The following is a 16,709-nucleotide window of genomic DNA, read 5'->3' as shown; positions in this document are numbered from 1 at the left end:
TTCCTGTTCGCCATTTTCTTTAGAAGTTGCTTTGATCTCCCTTATGATGTCGAGTCACATGTATTTCTTTATATCAATTTAGCAGAACGTTTCTTACATTTCCAGTAATGGCAGAATGACTTAATAGGTCTCTCATTCCATTACCATGAAGGAGTTTGGGAACTATTTTCTTTAACAGATTTTCCACTTCTGCTTCATTTACCTCCCTATCATGATCATCATCATTATGACACGTACCACAATTCAATGTCTCCCGAGAATGATACATTGTTGTGTATCTTCTCATTTTTTGGAAGCAATATATGATCTTCGCTGCTCAGTACCTTCTTTACTCAGCCCAAGTAATTTCTCAAACAGTACTTCAACATATTTGAACACATTAGCTTTCCCACTGTCATCATGTTGGTGTATGCATCAACATTTTCACATAGCAACTGGAGTCTAAGCCACTTGAGTTTCTCACTTTGCACACCAATACACATTCCCACCACACACAATGCACAGCTGTTTACCCTAGGTCTGACCGGTTAGGTTCTGAGAGAGACAGAGAGAGAGAGAGAGAGAGAGAGAGAGAGAGAGAGAGAGAGAGAGAGAGAGAGAGGGGGGGGGGGGTGACATGGTGTGAGGAACGAACCAAGACAGGCGTGATTGATCAAAGGCGGTACGTGATTGTTCAAAGCCAGAGGAACCATATATGACCAGGTGGGAGCACCAGCCGTCTGGCCCCGCACGATGCCTTCCAACCTCACCCATACTTCCTCCTACCTCATCCCACCCATCACCTGCCCATACTTCCTCCTACCTCATCCCACCCACCCATCACCTGCCCATACTTCCTCCTACCTCATCCCACCCACCCATCACCTGCCCATACTTCCTCCTACCTCATCCCACCCACCCATCACCTGCCCATACTTCCTCCTACCTCATCCCACCCACCCATCACCTGCCCATACTTCCTCCTACCTCATCCCACCCACCCATCACCTGCCCATACTTCCTCTTACCTCATCCCACCCATCCATCACCTGCCCCTACTTCCTCCTACCTCATCCCACCCATCCTTCCTCCTACCTCATCCCACCCATCACCTACCCATACTTCATCCTACCACATCTCACCCATCACCTGCCCATATTTCATCCTACCTCATCCCACCCATCACCTACCCATACATCATCCTACCTCATCCCACACCTCATCTACTCATACTTCATCCTACCTCATCCCACCCATCACCTGCCCATACTTCATCCTACCTCATCCTACCCATCACCTGCCCATACTTCATCCCACTCATCATCTGCCTATACTTCCTCCTACGTCACTCCAATCATCATCTCCCCATAATTCCTCCAAAAGCACCCCACCCATCACCTTCCTCGTACTTCCTCTTACTTCATGCCACCCATCACATCACCATACTCCCCCCTACCCTAACCATCACTACCTCATACTTCCTCCAATCCCGCCCTACCCTAACTATCAGTCCTAATCTTACAGTAATGCTTGCTGTGGTGTCGCGGCTCGTATGTCCTGCATTATAATAACCTGGTGGTACATACAGATCAAGGTAACCACTGGATATCTGAGTATTTTCTTCTTCCATTGGATGGTTGGGAGGAAGGGAAGGAAGGGTGGGCATGGGTGTCAAGAAATACGGGAAGGAAGGGTGGGCATGGGTGTCAAGAAATACATGATAATCATGGAGTGTACAAATGTAGAGTATAGGTTTTACGGATATGTGTGCGTGATCTGCTGGACAAGCATCTTCTAACGTCATAATTATACACCCTCGACATACTGTGTGTGTGTGTGTGTGTGTGTGTGTGTGTGTGTGTGTGTGTGTGTGTGTGTGTGCGCGCGCGCGCAGTGTGTTGCTTCTTGGTTTATGAGGGAAAACTGGCTCAGCTAAGAACTGTTAGTTGTGTATATCAATGGACGACTGGAGCTTCCCTGGCCTTTGAGGCTCAGCAGAGCCCACGTGTTTTACATATTAGTTCTATCGTCTACGTCTGTTGTGTGTCTCCGTTGTCTGTAGGTTTGTGTTCTATTATTTCGCGCAAAGTCCCTTCGCTATGAGCCGGTTGGTTTTTTAAGTCACTAATGTTGTTCTTCGGCATTACCAATGGGTTTTACTTTGTAACGAATCGGAAACTCTTTATTTCATATTGTCCATAGCTCCAGGAAGGATAATTCAGAGGAGAGGTGAGTGGGTACTGGAGAGCAGGTCAGCATGGGATCATAGATTTACTATTACTACCTATTTATGATAAACTAGCACCATGAGTCTCCCCAGGTGTGGTGGTATGCAGGTGATGGCGAGGCTGACAGGCCACAATGAGGTCATTAATTCTAATAGGAGGGTTTCTGGTTACTAAAACTCCTTCTTCAATATTCTATATATGTGTAGGCTTCGTATACCAACTATGCCTGACCTTACATGGAGGAATGTTCCGGCAAGTGATGTAGCCCAGAATGTTGAGGGGAGGTTGGCAGACCGCAGCTATTTATACAGATGACGTCTCGTTGATCATGCTCGTCTGTGTTTATATAAAAGAGTCTCTTCCTCTAGTGTTGTATTACTGAGTGAGCATCGTGTGTGTTTGCCCTCACGATTTGTGTCTCTGCTACTACTACTACATCTTGGTGTGTCCTACAAGTCGTCTTTTCTCCTCTGCATCACACGAACCTATGTATTCTCTCAGGAAATACATAGACTGTTACACAGACCTCCCTTCCTCCCTCCCTGACTGAAGTAAATAAGTAAACTTAGATGATAAGTCGCCGAGTCAGAACACACGAAACAGTGGAGGTGTTTTCAGTAATTTAGTTTTAATAGTTAAGTTGCATCTGAAACGAACATCCCAAAGCGATCACATATCCAAACAATTTTTCCATTTACCTTTGATATGATCCTTACAGGTTTACAGGTTATCGAATAAAATGTCTTTGGAGTATTATAAGCTATAGGAATTATATACGAGTAAGTTTACTTTAAGAACGTCATATTACAAGATCAAAGAGAGAGAGAGAGAGAGAGAGAGAGAGAGAGAGAGAGAGAGAGAGAGAGAGAGAGAGAGAGAGAGAGAGAGAGAGAGAGAGGAAAATATTTTCAAGATTCCCAGCGGAAATTAAGTCATTGGGGAAGACCCTGTCTCAGTATCAAAGGGGATTTCGAGGTCCAGAGAGCGAGAGAGGATGACCCGAGTCACACCAGCTCTCCCTCCCTCCTGACCGTCACAGCATGTCACACCAGCTCTCCCTCCTGGCCACATACATCATCAGTCACATCAACTACTTAACTTCCTACAACACACTTTATAAATGTGTGTGTGTGTGTGTGTGTGTGTGTGTGTGTGTGTGTGTGTGTGTGTGTGTGTGTGTGTGTTACCGGACTCGGCCTGCTTAAGGTTACACTGCGACCGAAAAGTCACCTTCGGCAAAGGTGCTGCCATCGCTGGTGGTTCGAAACAGCCTCGAACAAAGAGGGTCCGTTCCGCCCTTGTTGCTGAGTGCAGGGTAGCCACGACGATGAAGAAGGCCCTGGAGAAGGGGTCGTGAGATTATATAACAGTGCAATAAAATGAATGGGAACTACAGAGGCATTCATGCGTGGTGGTGGTGTGGTGGTCACAGGACCGGACCAGCGGACATCTCCCACATCACTACTTGATATTCAGCAGGAGCTGGAGGCTGATCTTAACTCGGTGGGTCAGAGTCGCACCCATGCTCTGTTGAACGGCAGAGTGGGAGACGAACAGACGACGACGGAAAACGTAAAATTATCTGCGAGAATAATTACGAAGTACATACATATACCGCCCATTCTGGGACAGATCCGACGTTCGCGCCACAAAAACGTCTGGCGGCCTAGCCATTCAGAGCCACTGCGCGTCCGTTCTCTGGCTCAGAAATGATCGTCGTTACTAGCAAATGACGCCTGCATATAATCATGTTTGATATTCATGGAGGATACCGCCATATTCACCACCTCCACAAGGAGTGATGACCCGTGATTTAATACCAGAAGGGCCGGCCGGCCGGGGATCGCCGCCCGGCACAGTCTGGTGCGTTCCTGAGCACTCGAAACAACTGTTCAGAATTCGAGGCCACACGTGGTATCAGCGCGGCGGTGACATTCATGATGCAGGAGACACAACTAACGTCGAGGAGCGAAGGTGCAGACGACGGCGACTACGAGGAGACAAAGACGACTCCGGTAAGGTCGGCCGCGGGAAGACGATTCGAGTATCACTGTCATTCTAGGTGCTATACTGTCCAGACAAACCATAGCAGGCAAACCACACACTAGGGAGTGTGAACACCTCATTCTCATCCAAATCTATGAATCATGGTAATTACCGGCAAAAAATATCGATACTAAACCTCTTTTCACCAGAAAGCAAGCGAGCGAGAGAGATGGTAAACACTTGGGAAATACGAACTGCTGTTTTCTAGCCCCTAACGTCCCCTCGGAAATAATTCCACAACCCAGCAGGAGACAAGTGAGGCAGCAGTGTGCAAACTAAACCTCGTCAAAAGTAGAGGCGGGATCAGCGCTATCACAGAAAAGTATAAACATCTGGGACTCTAGGTTTTCCAAACAGCATTTACAATAAACATTACGGCACGACCCAGCCAAATTTTTAAAGAGGAACTCGATTAGTTCCCTTAAAGTGTACGTGACCAGACGGGTGCTTGGTTGAGCTCGCTGAGTCCTCCAACACCAGGGCTCATCATCTGGCAATGAACCCGAGCCAGTGGATGATCCGGCATGGTCCGGCCAACAGCTCCCGCCCTCCACCCACTGCAGGTATACCCACACCCTACCTGTGGCAGTATACCACCAACTGACATCGTAGCCAGAGGCCAGGACGGGTCAGAAATGAGGTCATTGCATGCCAGTCCAGGTAGACAAGATGTCAATTCGGGTCAGTCGATGTAATTAAGAGGTCAGGACGGGTCAGTCGGGGTACACGAGAGGTCAGGAAGGGTCAGTCAGCTAGACGAGAGGTAAGGACGGATCAGTCGGGGTAGACAAGAGGTCAGCAAGGGTCAGCTGAGTAGATAAGAGGTCAAGATGGGTCAGTCAGGGTGGACAAGAGGTCAGGACAAGTCCGTCAAGGTAGATAAGAGGAGAGGACGGGTCAGTCGGGGTAAACAAATGGTCAAGACAGGTCAGTCAGGGTAGAAAAGAGGTCAGGACAGGTCACCTGGGGTAGACAAGAGGACCAAGACGGGTAAGTCAGGATAGATAAAAGTTCAGAGACATCAATGGTAGATACACAAAAAAAAACTCAACACTAACTATATACATATCCCAGGCTGTCTATACTGTGTAAGTAATTAAAGTTTCATTATCTTTTGCCAGTCGTTTTCATTTTCAGCTCAACGTTCACTCTCTCAGTCCAGCCCATAATTCAGGAAAGACTACACAAGAGACAAGCTCCCTTTTATAATGCCAGCAGCGGAACAATGAATGTAAATCAACAAAGCGCAAACGACATACAAATATACATCAGACGGACGCACAAATTGTCTTTTTTATCAATACGCCATGGCCAAAGCTGGGTGAGGGAGGGAGGAGAGACACGGAGAGGGAGGGAGGGAGGAGAGACGCGGAGAGGGAGGGAGGGAGGGAGGGAGGAGAGACGCGGAAAGAGAGGTAGGGAGGAGAGACGCGAAAAGGGAGGGAGGGAAAAGAGACGCAGAGAGGGAGGGAGGGAGAGGAGACGCAGAAAGGGAGGGAAGGAGGAGAGACGCGGAGTGGGAGAAAGGGAGGAGAGACGCGGGGAGAGAGGGAGAAGAGACGCGGAGAGGGAGGAGAGACGCGAGGAGAGACGCGGAGAGGGAGAAAGGGAGGAGAGACGCGGGGAGAGAGGGAGGAGAGACGCGGAGAGGGAGGGAGGGAGGAGAGACGCGAGGAATGAGGGAGGAGAGATGCGGAGAGGGATGGAGGAGAGACGCGGAAACTCCTGTAAACAAATTATATCTTCAGTCACTGCAACGTCACAGTGTGAGACCAGACTACTCCGAGGTGGGTGGTAGTGGGTACCTCACCACGAGACTCAACCATCGTTGCGAGGAAGGTGGAAGTTATGATCCACAAGACTATTTATTGCTACTCGCGTCACGCACGACACCCACTCCTACATGAATACCGGCTCAACTTTAAGCTTACGCTTTAGGAACTTTACTCTGTACTTTACCTGGGATGCATCAGTCTCAAGGTCCGTCAGGGTTAAAACTAATTTCTGCCACTAAAATGAAATATACAAATAATATTTCAAGCCAATTATCTGTCTGCACCGTGTGAGTGTAGGGAGCTGCTTAGTTGAAACGGATAGAAATGCATGTCATGAATTTCTGATCATCTGCAAACTTGTAAGTCAGATAAGAGACATAAGGAAAGGCATCTCAAATGCAAACACGTCGACTGATATTTCAGGCCCATTCCAAAGAACACAAAATCTACCCATCTTAAAGTGTACAAAACCCGGGAATAATGGTTCTGTAGATATCTGACAATGAAATATAAGGACCAACACATTACTTCCATCGTAATAAATCATATCATTACTTAACCAGGTAGTCATCTACCGTGACCTTCACTAGAATTATCTGTCACCTCAAATCCTTCGTGCTGTAGCTACATACTCTTGCCCCCAAGTATTTCACCAGACTCGCTCTCATGTTGTATGAATCTTTATCAACCGTGATTCCTTCTCCTCCAGCTGCCCCTTCATAAGCAAAAAATTTAGCATTCTAATATGGCCAACTTAATGAACTTGGGAGAATTCCTTTTAGGGTTTCCTTGAGTAGAGAGTTGTTAATAGTAATGCCAAATATATGGAATCGTCTACGTACTTCTAGCGGTGGTTTGTGTCCTTCAGGGCGTCAAAGATAAGGATGAGGAACCAGAGCGGCCCCATATTCGTACCCTTCGGTACACCACATGTCAGGGGTAGTGATGCCGATGTGGCTACCATAAAGAAGACGGTTTGGTGTCGCTCGGTCGGAAGTCCACCATGCATAAGACGAGACACCAACATAGTCTCAGGTCGATGGCTTTCTTTATGATGATGTTATGGTTTACCAAGTCGAAAGCTTTACTGAAGTCTACGAAGGTAAGTGCCATCAAGGTCTTGCGTATCTCCAAGTTGCGGTAAACGAAGTCTAGGAGGCTGACAAGGCAGTGAGTGGAGGAGGAGGACTTTAGGTTTCGAAACTGCTGAAGGTCTACTGAATCAGCAATGTTAACACAAGCCCAGTCAGACACACAACTTTCACACATCAGACTGGGGATCGCAGTGATGGCAATAGGTCATAAGCTATTAAGAGACTATAGGTTGGTGGATTTAGGAAGTGGAGTGACACTTGCTGTCTTCCAAGCTGTGGGGCGTTTAGAATGACTGAATGAAACATGAATCACGGCGGTTAGCGGTGTAGCTATTTCATGGGAAAATTCCCTGTATAGTTTCACTGGAAGACCTGTAGGTGCGGTTGAACGTTAAGATTTAAAGCGGTGAAGGCGCTTAGCTCCTTGATATTCTTCTGAGTTCGAGAGAGATGTGGTTGATAGGTATGCTGGGAGGGAGCTAATGTCGAGTTGTGGTAATCGTTGGCAAATATTGGCGAAGTGGTTGTTGATATGGTATGCGGCCTCCTCATTGCTAGGTTGGTCTACATATGGGAAGGGGTAGAACCTTCGCATGTCACAGCCGGTTAGTTCTTTCATTTATCAAACCATTGTTTAATGTTGGCCAGCTTTAAATGCTGCATCTTCCTGGGGTAATGGGACTTCCTCGCGATTCGTTCTTAGCGTTGCACTCTTGCGAAAACGTTTGACGAGATCGTTGTTGCGACTGATGAACGCTTGATATCACTATTGCACAAGCCGCTCTGTGCGGCGGGTGATCCAGGGGAAAGAAGCGTTGGTAGGCCTGGCTGCTGGATTCATGATACTTCTCCCACATGATTTCAACATCGTCTTCACTGGTCAACTCAGTCCAGATATGACGTGTTACCCATTGACCAAAAATTCACTTTGGTCAGTCAGTAAGTGGCCGATAAGTTTTGGTGTTTGCCCGCTTCGGTTGGGAGATGGTGTGTGTGTGTGTGTGTGTGTGTGTGTGTGTGTGTGTGTGTGTGTGTGTGTGTGGGGGGGGGGGGGGGAATGGGGCGGGAAACCACAAAACTTATGGGTACTCCGAGAAGTGGGAGTGGCTCGGGTAGTAGGTTGTGGTCAGCCATGTCAGTAAGACTCAGTGAAAAGTGTTTAGACCACGCGCGGGAAAATGAACAATCTACGACAGATTCAGTTGTTTTTAGAGGAAGGTGGTGTCTTGTCACTGAAATCCCACATACGACAAGCTTAGAACAAGGGTACCCCGTCCTGAGTGTGTCAGAGGTGTAGGTAAGACATTCTAAAAGTGTCTCCCTGGTACAGGGGCGCTGCGGGTGGTAGACCACGCAGTAAATGATGGTGCCAGTGTGGCATGGGGGTCATGCGAGCGAAACCTTAACCATTAATACTTCCAGACCCTCAGGCACGTTAACTGTCAGCTGAACTGGATGTAAACCTTTGAGACAAAAGAGTGCCATACCTCCCCCACGCATCGATGTACAAAAGTGATACAAGAGAATACAGTCATCATTCAAGGTACCAATTTCATCAGTAATCTGCCAAGCATTTCTTACCGCTATGACCTGACTGTGAACTGGCCTGGTGGGGATGGCTCGTGTGTGTGTTTGTGGGTGTGATCACCTACTTGTAATTTACAGGGGGAAGAGAGTTCTACACTCGTGGGGATCCATCGCATGAACTGGCTCCACCATTATACAGTTTTGTAAGGTGTGTGTGTGTGTGTGTGTGTGTGTGTGTGTGTGTGTGTGTGTGTGTGTGTGTGTGTGTGTGAGCTACGTAGAACAGAAGGCTCTTCCTTGAACCTAGTCTCACACACCCTCTCATGATGAGGTGCGCGACATCCTAAAAAAGAATGTTCCAAAAAAATTGGTCGCAATTTTGCGCCGGGTCGCGTCCTCCGTAGATAAATCGCTTACGCGGGGAAAATAATCAGGTGGAAAAAAGACAGGACGCGATGCCTGGCAAATTTTGTAAAGATATATGAAGAGGATGGAGGGAGGGAGGGGGGGGGGGGACAAGACAACAGAGAGAAAAATAAATGACCACAGCGACAGAATGTCTAGCAATTTTGCGGTTAACTTTATGCCTTTATGCACGACGGTACGAATCCTGGGGCAGGATGGTACGAACCCTGAGGCAGGATGGTTCGATCCCTGGGGCAAGGGTGGTAAGAACCCTGGAGCAAGGATGGTACGAACCCTGGGGCAAGGGTGGTAAGAACCCTGGAGCAAGGATGGTACGAACCCTGGGGCATGATGGTTCGATCCCTGGGGCAGGGTGGTACGAACCCTGGGGCACGATGGTACGATCCCTGGGACAGCAGGATGGTACGAACCCTGGGGCACGATGGTTCGATCCCTGGGGCACGATGGTACGATCCCTGGGACTGCAGGATGGTTACAAACCGTGGTGCATGAGAGTACGAACCCTTTGGTACGGACGTGCTCAAGGGTCGTACCATAGTGTTCCTGGAGGGGTAAGTATACAGGCAAGACTCTCTCTCCTCATCGACCCAACATGTTCGTTCTTCATCACGACGACAACAACTGCTACCAATATCTTTTATGAGGAGAAAAAAAAAAGCAACGGAAATATATTGACAGCGTAACCCTGTATCCCCCATTAACAGGCAACACAGTTAGCAATAACAAGCTGGGGTGAAATACATGTACCAAACACTATGAAATATTTCCCATTATCAAGTAACACAATATATTTTAATAGCAAGCAACGAAAACATTTTTTGTGTTAAACAAAAATGCAAAACACGTTCACCAAAATGCTACAGCAAAATGTGTACAATAATCAAGCTAACTCTCTCTCTCTCTCTCTCTCTCTCTCTCTCTCTCTCTCTCTCTCTCTCTCTCTCTCTAGGATAATGCAATAAATAACAAAACACAAAATTCCAGTGATACTAACGTTATTTTCTCTCCCAAATATGATATTAAAATACCTTCTTTTTTTTTCTCCTCTTTGCGAGGCACACACGCAACAATACGTTCTTGAAAAATATAGAAGATATACTGACATATTTACCATAACCTCAAATACAGAACATACAAAAGTCATTTGCTGCATACATGAAATATACGAAATCGGATATACAACTGAACTGCATAAAAATATTATCATAAAAAATAAATAAAAAACAATGACCCTGACTAGAGTATAATTGAAAAGCTACTACCCTAGAGAATATTTCGAAAACTGACTGACGTAATTTGATCCTTTCAACAACGATACAAAAAATATACAGCAAAATACAAGGCAGCGACGTTAACAAAGCCGTGAAGAACAAAACTAGGACACCAGCGTCCCTGTAATATGTACCCCGTCAAGGTATCTTTCTCCTGAGCTTCCGGGGGACACAATGGTTAATACCGGCCTCACACTGTGTAATAACAGTGATACGTCCGCACCACCACAAAGACTCACGATCGACAATCACCCATCAGACTGTAGCCCCGGCCTCCTCCTCCTTCTCCCTGAATGAATAATAAAACCCTATTACCTGCCGTGGCAGTCTGGATGACAGGATAACCGGTGGAGGGTGAGGGAGAGAGCTCAGCAAGGCATACCTCTTAATGTTGCTTCTCTCCTGCTGTCAGCCAACAGAGGTCACCAGTGAGGATGATAATCTGTGTCGTCCTCCCAGTCCAAATGACACTGTCCTAAGAGTCCTTCCACAGATTTAAGGGTTCTACCCTTTTCCCTATAACTCAGATCTCTTCATTCAGGCACCAATTTCACTGCCCTCCTCAAAACCTCTGTTAGTTCTTCGTGCTTCTTGAAATGCGGTGTCCAAACCTGAGCAGCATATTCAAGTGTTGGCGTCATGTAGACAGGACGTGAACATTTGTGCTGAATATTTCCTTACCCTTATCCCTATATGATCTTCTAACATATACCAACAGACGGTGTCTCCTTTACCGTTCTCTTAATGTGGGGACTCTAACGACAAGCTGAAGACGATCTGAACTCCGAAGTCCCCCCACACACGGATTCCTGCTACTTACATCGAGCTAGAAATATTCATATTTAGGCCTTTAATCACTATGTTCCATCCTCATAACTTTATATGTACAGTGCTAGGGTTAACCATGAATCACACTTACTTCGAAGTTCGTCTATGTCATCTCGTTAGCTGACGCAATCATCCTCGCTTTTGACTCTCCTCCTATGTTGGCATCATCCGCAAACATGATCAGGTAAGAGTCCAGTTCTTCCAGCAAGACATTCACACAGATCGGCGCTGGCCATGATCCCAGGTCTCTCGAACCCCCGGGGCAAGCCACTGACGACCTCGAGGTCTACCCATTTTCAGACGGCTCCCATGACATGCGTTCTTTGTTCCCTTCCACAAAGATGATCTATCCATTGTAGTCATCTGTTGCTTGTCCCTACCTGGAGATCCAGCTTCTTTCCCTGCCTCCAATATGCCTTATCAAATGCTTTCCGGCACTCCAGATGCATACATTCAACCCAGCATTCTCTTTTGCGTAAAACAGAGCTCACTACCTCGTAAAAATCTGAGGTTCGTTACACATGACCTCTCTCTAAAACCTTATTATCCCTCACTTAGGTAATTTCTCCTCAGCAGGAAGTGATCAATTCGTTTTCTGATTACAGTTTCCAGTGGTTTACAGACCACACTCGCCAGGAGACCGCTCTGTAGATCAAGGCAACCACCCGGACTCCGTTCTTGTAGACAGATGGGCATGACGGCAGTCAATTTTTCTCTCCCTTGGTACCGAACTTTTTCCAGCGACATCGTGAACAACATTTCAAGCGGTGTGTGTGTGTGTGTGTGTGTGTGTGTGTGTGTGTGTGTGTGTGTGTGTGCAAGAACCTCCTGAACCTCTGCTGCCCCGTCCATTTCACCGTCCTTTGATCGTGGACCACAAATGCACTCCGGCCAGTGAACTACAAATAGCGCTTTGGTCCTCGTACTACAGCAATACAGCGATCAGCGCGATACAACAGCATACTGGCCCGTGGAGTAGAGCAGCAGTCTAGTGCGAGGACTACAGTAGTACATTCCTCAATGGAATACATTCTAGTCTAAAGGCTACAGTAGAATTCCGGCCTCAGAACTACAATAGCATTTCCCCTTAGTGGACGTTGGAGGGTCTTCTCGGAAAGTCATACTACTGAACGGTGAACCCACCTCTATTTCCCTGTGGACCAATATACCACAACACAAATATCAGAAAGATATACCTTTCTGCCAGAGACTGGAACACGATTGTCTCCATGACATCCATTGTCCTGTGGGCAGTAGCAAGGCTACACAGATGACAAATAACTGTGTTACCCATACATCAGAACACTTTCTTCCCTGAACCAAAACACTGTTACCCCTTAGCCTGGAACGATATTGCCCAATGATTTAAAACATTTTTGCCCCACGGTCTGCAACACAGTCGCCACTTGGTCTGAAACACTATCCATAACAAGTGGTGATAACCACTTGTTATGGAACACTTGCAACTTGGGCTAGAATACTGTTGTCACTTGGTCTGGAAGACTGCTGCCTTTCGGTCTAGGAAACTGTTGACACGAAGACTACAACCTATGATGAACTGTGAGCCACAATACTGCCGCTCGTGGACTTTCAAACACCAGGCAACAGTAAGTAAACAACCTACCAGAAGTCAGCCCTCAGGCACATTCCCAGGGTTTTGTCATTCCTTCTACCCTTGATCGAAGACAGAGGCATACAAAGAAATATTCTAGCTAATCCATACACCTTTAGAACTGCTATTCAAGTGGCTATCCCTCATTCCCCTACCCCTCACCCTTGATTAACTATTCCACTATTGAACGCAGCCAGAGCACACACTATCATTACAGGTACACGGAGCTCGATCACGCCACACACACACACACACACACACACACACCGACTGCCAAGCCATATACGAATCGATCCGGCGGAATAGAGGTCCTAGGGCTATAGAAAGGGTAATGATACCTGTCTGAAGCTAATTCAAGTGTTTCCCGAAGCCTATTCACAGAGGACACACTGCCTTTGTTGCCCGTGTGTGTGTGTGTGTGTGTGTGTGTGTGTGTGTACCACGCTGAGCATGTAGCATGTGTACCGTAAGGCGCACTATGTCTACCTTCCACTATGTATGTGTATGACCACCTCTTCTTTATCCCTTGGTGAAGGTGGTTTCAAAGGCTTCTCACGATCCCTACAACTTGGCCCCTGACCAGGTCACCTTCATTGCTACCTGGTCAACAAGACAGTTAGGCCCTGCAGCTCTTACGACTCTATAGCCTCAACAACCCACCTGACCCCAAATACTGTTGAAGGACATGAGACCTACTTTGACATTATTCTTCCTTGAAGTCAAGGGGAGAGACAAAATCATCGCTGGTACGATGGTATTAAGGTCTAAGACGATTATACTGTCCTCTTGACTAGCTATCAGCGTCCCTCATCACTCAAAGGTTTATACTACAGTCTGTCCACGACCATTACCACTCACCCAAGTTGATCTGGCACCATAGCTTCCCGTACTCTCCACGTATACGTTACAATATATAGAGAATGTTGCACACGTCACAATTTTCAATCGTTCCAAGTGCAAACAGTAAACATACTGGTGCCACTTCTAAATTTCAATGACCATATGAAATGATGTCAAAATACAACTGGTGCCACTTCGAGGTTGACTTTCAATAACCCTATAATGTCGCAATACAATGTTAGCACTGGAAAAGTATATTGCTCTTGACACGGTCGTCTATGGCTTTGTTCGCCTCGTCAGAAAGATCCCAAATATCCATCCCTCTAATCAACTCTCGGTGACGTAATGGTCTTATTAGTGAGTTAGTCACCCAACATGATAACAAGCATTCATCGTTCCCCTCCCCTATTACGGCAGGGTTTACTTGCTTTCCACACGGAGGTCCTTGTCTTGAGTTCTTTACGGCCTCCACAGTGTAGCCGTCATGACTTTTCTCGGTTAAAGATAATTATTTTCATATTACCCTCTGATGCTAAACCGTAGCTTTACAATGTCTCAGTTGGATCATATCTTCATTACGATCCAAGTATCATCAGCAAAGGATGATATCGAATGTTCCTTTCCGGTGCTGGACATGAGTACGATAAAAAGTACAGAGGTAAGGTCCCTTCAGGATATGACCTTTTCATCCTCTTTATCTGCAGTTTTCTTTACAATAAACAGCAGTAACCAAATGTTCACATTTGTTGGCGACTCGAATACGGTTCCTTTACGCCTTTCATACACCTGCTCCATCTTTGGTTCGGTCTGAATGTTACCAACAGTTGAAAGTGGCAAGAGCCTCCTGCCTCCTGATTCATATCCTCGCTGTCTTGGGCTGTGAAATTCATTGGGATATTCTAGACAAGGAACGTCAAAACGCTCTATCCCATACATTCCATGATGCATTACGTACTAGATTATACTTCTTGAGGGTAATAATAATTGCTCCATGTTACTGTACGACCAGTTGGTGGCTTCTGAATGTCTGGAATGTTCTACGTGTTTAACTTGTACCTGCTGAGGGTAATAGGAGAATGACTTCTCTATTTCTTTGAAAGTGAGTTCCACAGTAGTGGTGCCGATGACTTGATGACCAATAACCCATCTTTTAAGCTCTGACCGACTGATTAAAAAGCGATGGCAGCCGCGCCCGGGGGACTCCACTTTCTCATCATAAAAATCGTCGGTGAAGGAACCACTCGATTTTTGAAGCGGCTGATACAGGGGTGGCTTCAGCCCAGGACTGTGAAGACTTTTATTTCCACGATGTGCTCTTCCTGACAACGTCGCTGCTCGTGACAGGTTATCTACATTTTTCCCCCCCCCCAATTTCTTTGACATCAAGTTTGACCTCCCTTGTCTTGACATTTCAAGGCTCTGCCATTTCTCTTATCAATATCTCTCGTATTTATAAATCTCGCCTTTCCTGTTTTGTTTCCATTATGTCAGATTCTGCAGCTATGAACACGAGAATACTAAACTTTCATTTCTAGGTTCACCCATAACACAAAGGTGATCTCAGCGGCTCACTCTAAACGAGTTAATATCAACACACACCACGAATAGTTTATATTCTCAGACCCATAAAGGTTCTGACCCTTGTCTCTCCACATCCTATCTGGAAAATCGCCAAGACCAGCAGAACTTGCACTCGTTTAAGAAGAGTAGGCCATTAGGTAGGGAACTTGGCGGTCGATTGGTATCTGCGATTGTGAATGTTTCCATCCTGTAGTATGAAACACATCCCTTGTTTGTCACTACTTCCGGGCGCTTGTCAGTCGATCTCAACTGGGACTGCTGGATGTTTGCATAATGAAGTGCACCTCGCTAAACTTCTGGGTCTCTTAATGATTCAGTCCGACATCGAAGTTGCTGTTCTTTACATCATCTCACCCAAGTAATCTCCCTCTCCGTCATCAACATTTTCAGTGAGTGGAATTCTTCTCCTTTCCTCATCTACCTCGATCTAAAAGAGCCCATCTTTCTCCGGGTCTATGGAAGTGGGACTTTTCTCAGAGTCAGACGCATTCAGAATGTCGTGTGTGTGTGTGTGTGTGTGTGTGTGTGTGTGTGTGTGTGTGTTTTCGTTTCCACCCAGAGTCTCCGCCTCGTCGTTTCCTCTGTTGCTATGCGCTGGGCATTTCTGTGGTAAAACAAGCCGTTGGTGTTTACTGCAGTGCTTAACCAGCAGGAACGATGACCATAAAGTTGATTAGTTGAGGCACACTATGTTCGCCCGATTTCAGTTGATTTTGAAAAATTGGATGCCTGAAAAAACACAAGTCCTCTATGTAAATCGAGAGGTATAAAACATCCACGTTCTGTTCTTTCTGTTCTGTTGTTCACCTTGATGATCTACACTCATGGTATGAACGGTATGAACCTTGAGCACAATACACCCTTAGGTATGACGGCCTGGCCTTTGACCTGACCTTGAAGAACCATGGCAAAGGATATGCCATCATAAACAGGGTCTATCATCGTGCTCAAGGGTCATACCATCATCGAACTGGAATGGAATTTTCCATTTCCCGTGTTGCCTCTGGGACCAGTTCTCGCTGTTGCTGCGGGTTAGTTCTACCTTCATATCGTTCATTTTCTTCCAGTTCATTTCCATATTCCAGTCTCTCGTCTTGAAACACAACAGCAAACCGCGTCCCTCGCTTGTGGTGTCAGTCATTTCTGTGGACTTCTCTCCCTACTGGCATTCCAGGACCGTTCCTCCACGCCAAGGACAGAACTGTTCCCCCTTGATTTTCAGTCTCGTTTTCTCCATTCGAATGGATGGCCTGGGGCAGGACAATTCCCCTCCCTACTTTGGCATCATAATCTCGCTTCCACTCCTCTACGCTTTGGGGAGTTCCTGCATGAATTCTTTATGTGACAGGGTAAGTTTCCCTTAAAAAAAGAAAAACTGAAAAAAATGAGTTATCTTTCCTAACATATTTACTTTATAGATTAAAAGACTACGGCTGGCAAACCTACGTAACCCTTCGAGGAAATCATTCTGGCAACTCTGGCGTCCTACGATGGGTGACGCT

At 46.5% G+C, this 16,709-nt stretch overlaps 1 long non-coding RNA gene across 1 annotated transcript in view; it reads right to left on the bottom strand.

Moving 5' to 3' along the window:
• Positions 1-16,709, bottom strand: part of LOC139751738 (uncharacterized) — a 217,858-nt gene that overhangs the window by 58,502 nt on the left and 142,647 nt on the right. The gene's annotated exons all lie outside the window — the stretch shown is intronic.

Source organism: Panulirus ornatus, chromosome 12 (genome assembly GCF_036320965.1).
Source record: "Panulirus ornatus isolate Po-2019 chromosome 12, ASM3632096v1, whole genome shotgun sequence".
NCBI lineage: Eukaryota > Metazoa > Arthropoda > Malacostraca > Decapoda > Palinuridae > Panulirus > Panulirus ornatus.
Note: the sequence above shows the minus strand (reverse complement) of the source record. Positions and strands in the feature narration are given on the sequence as shown.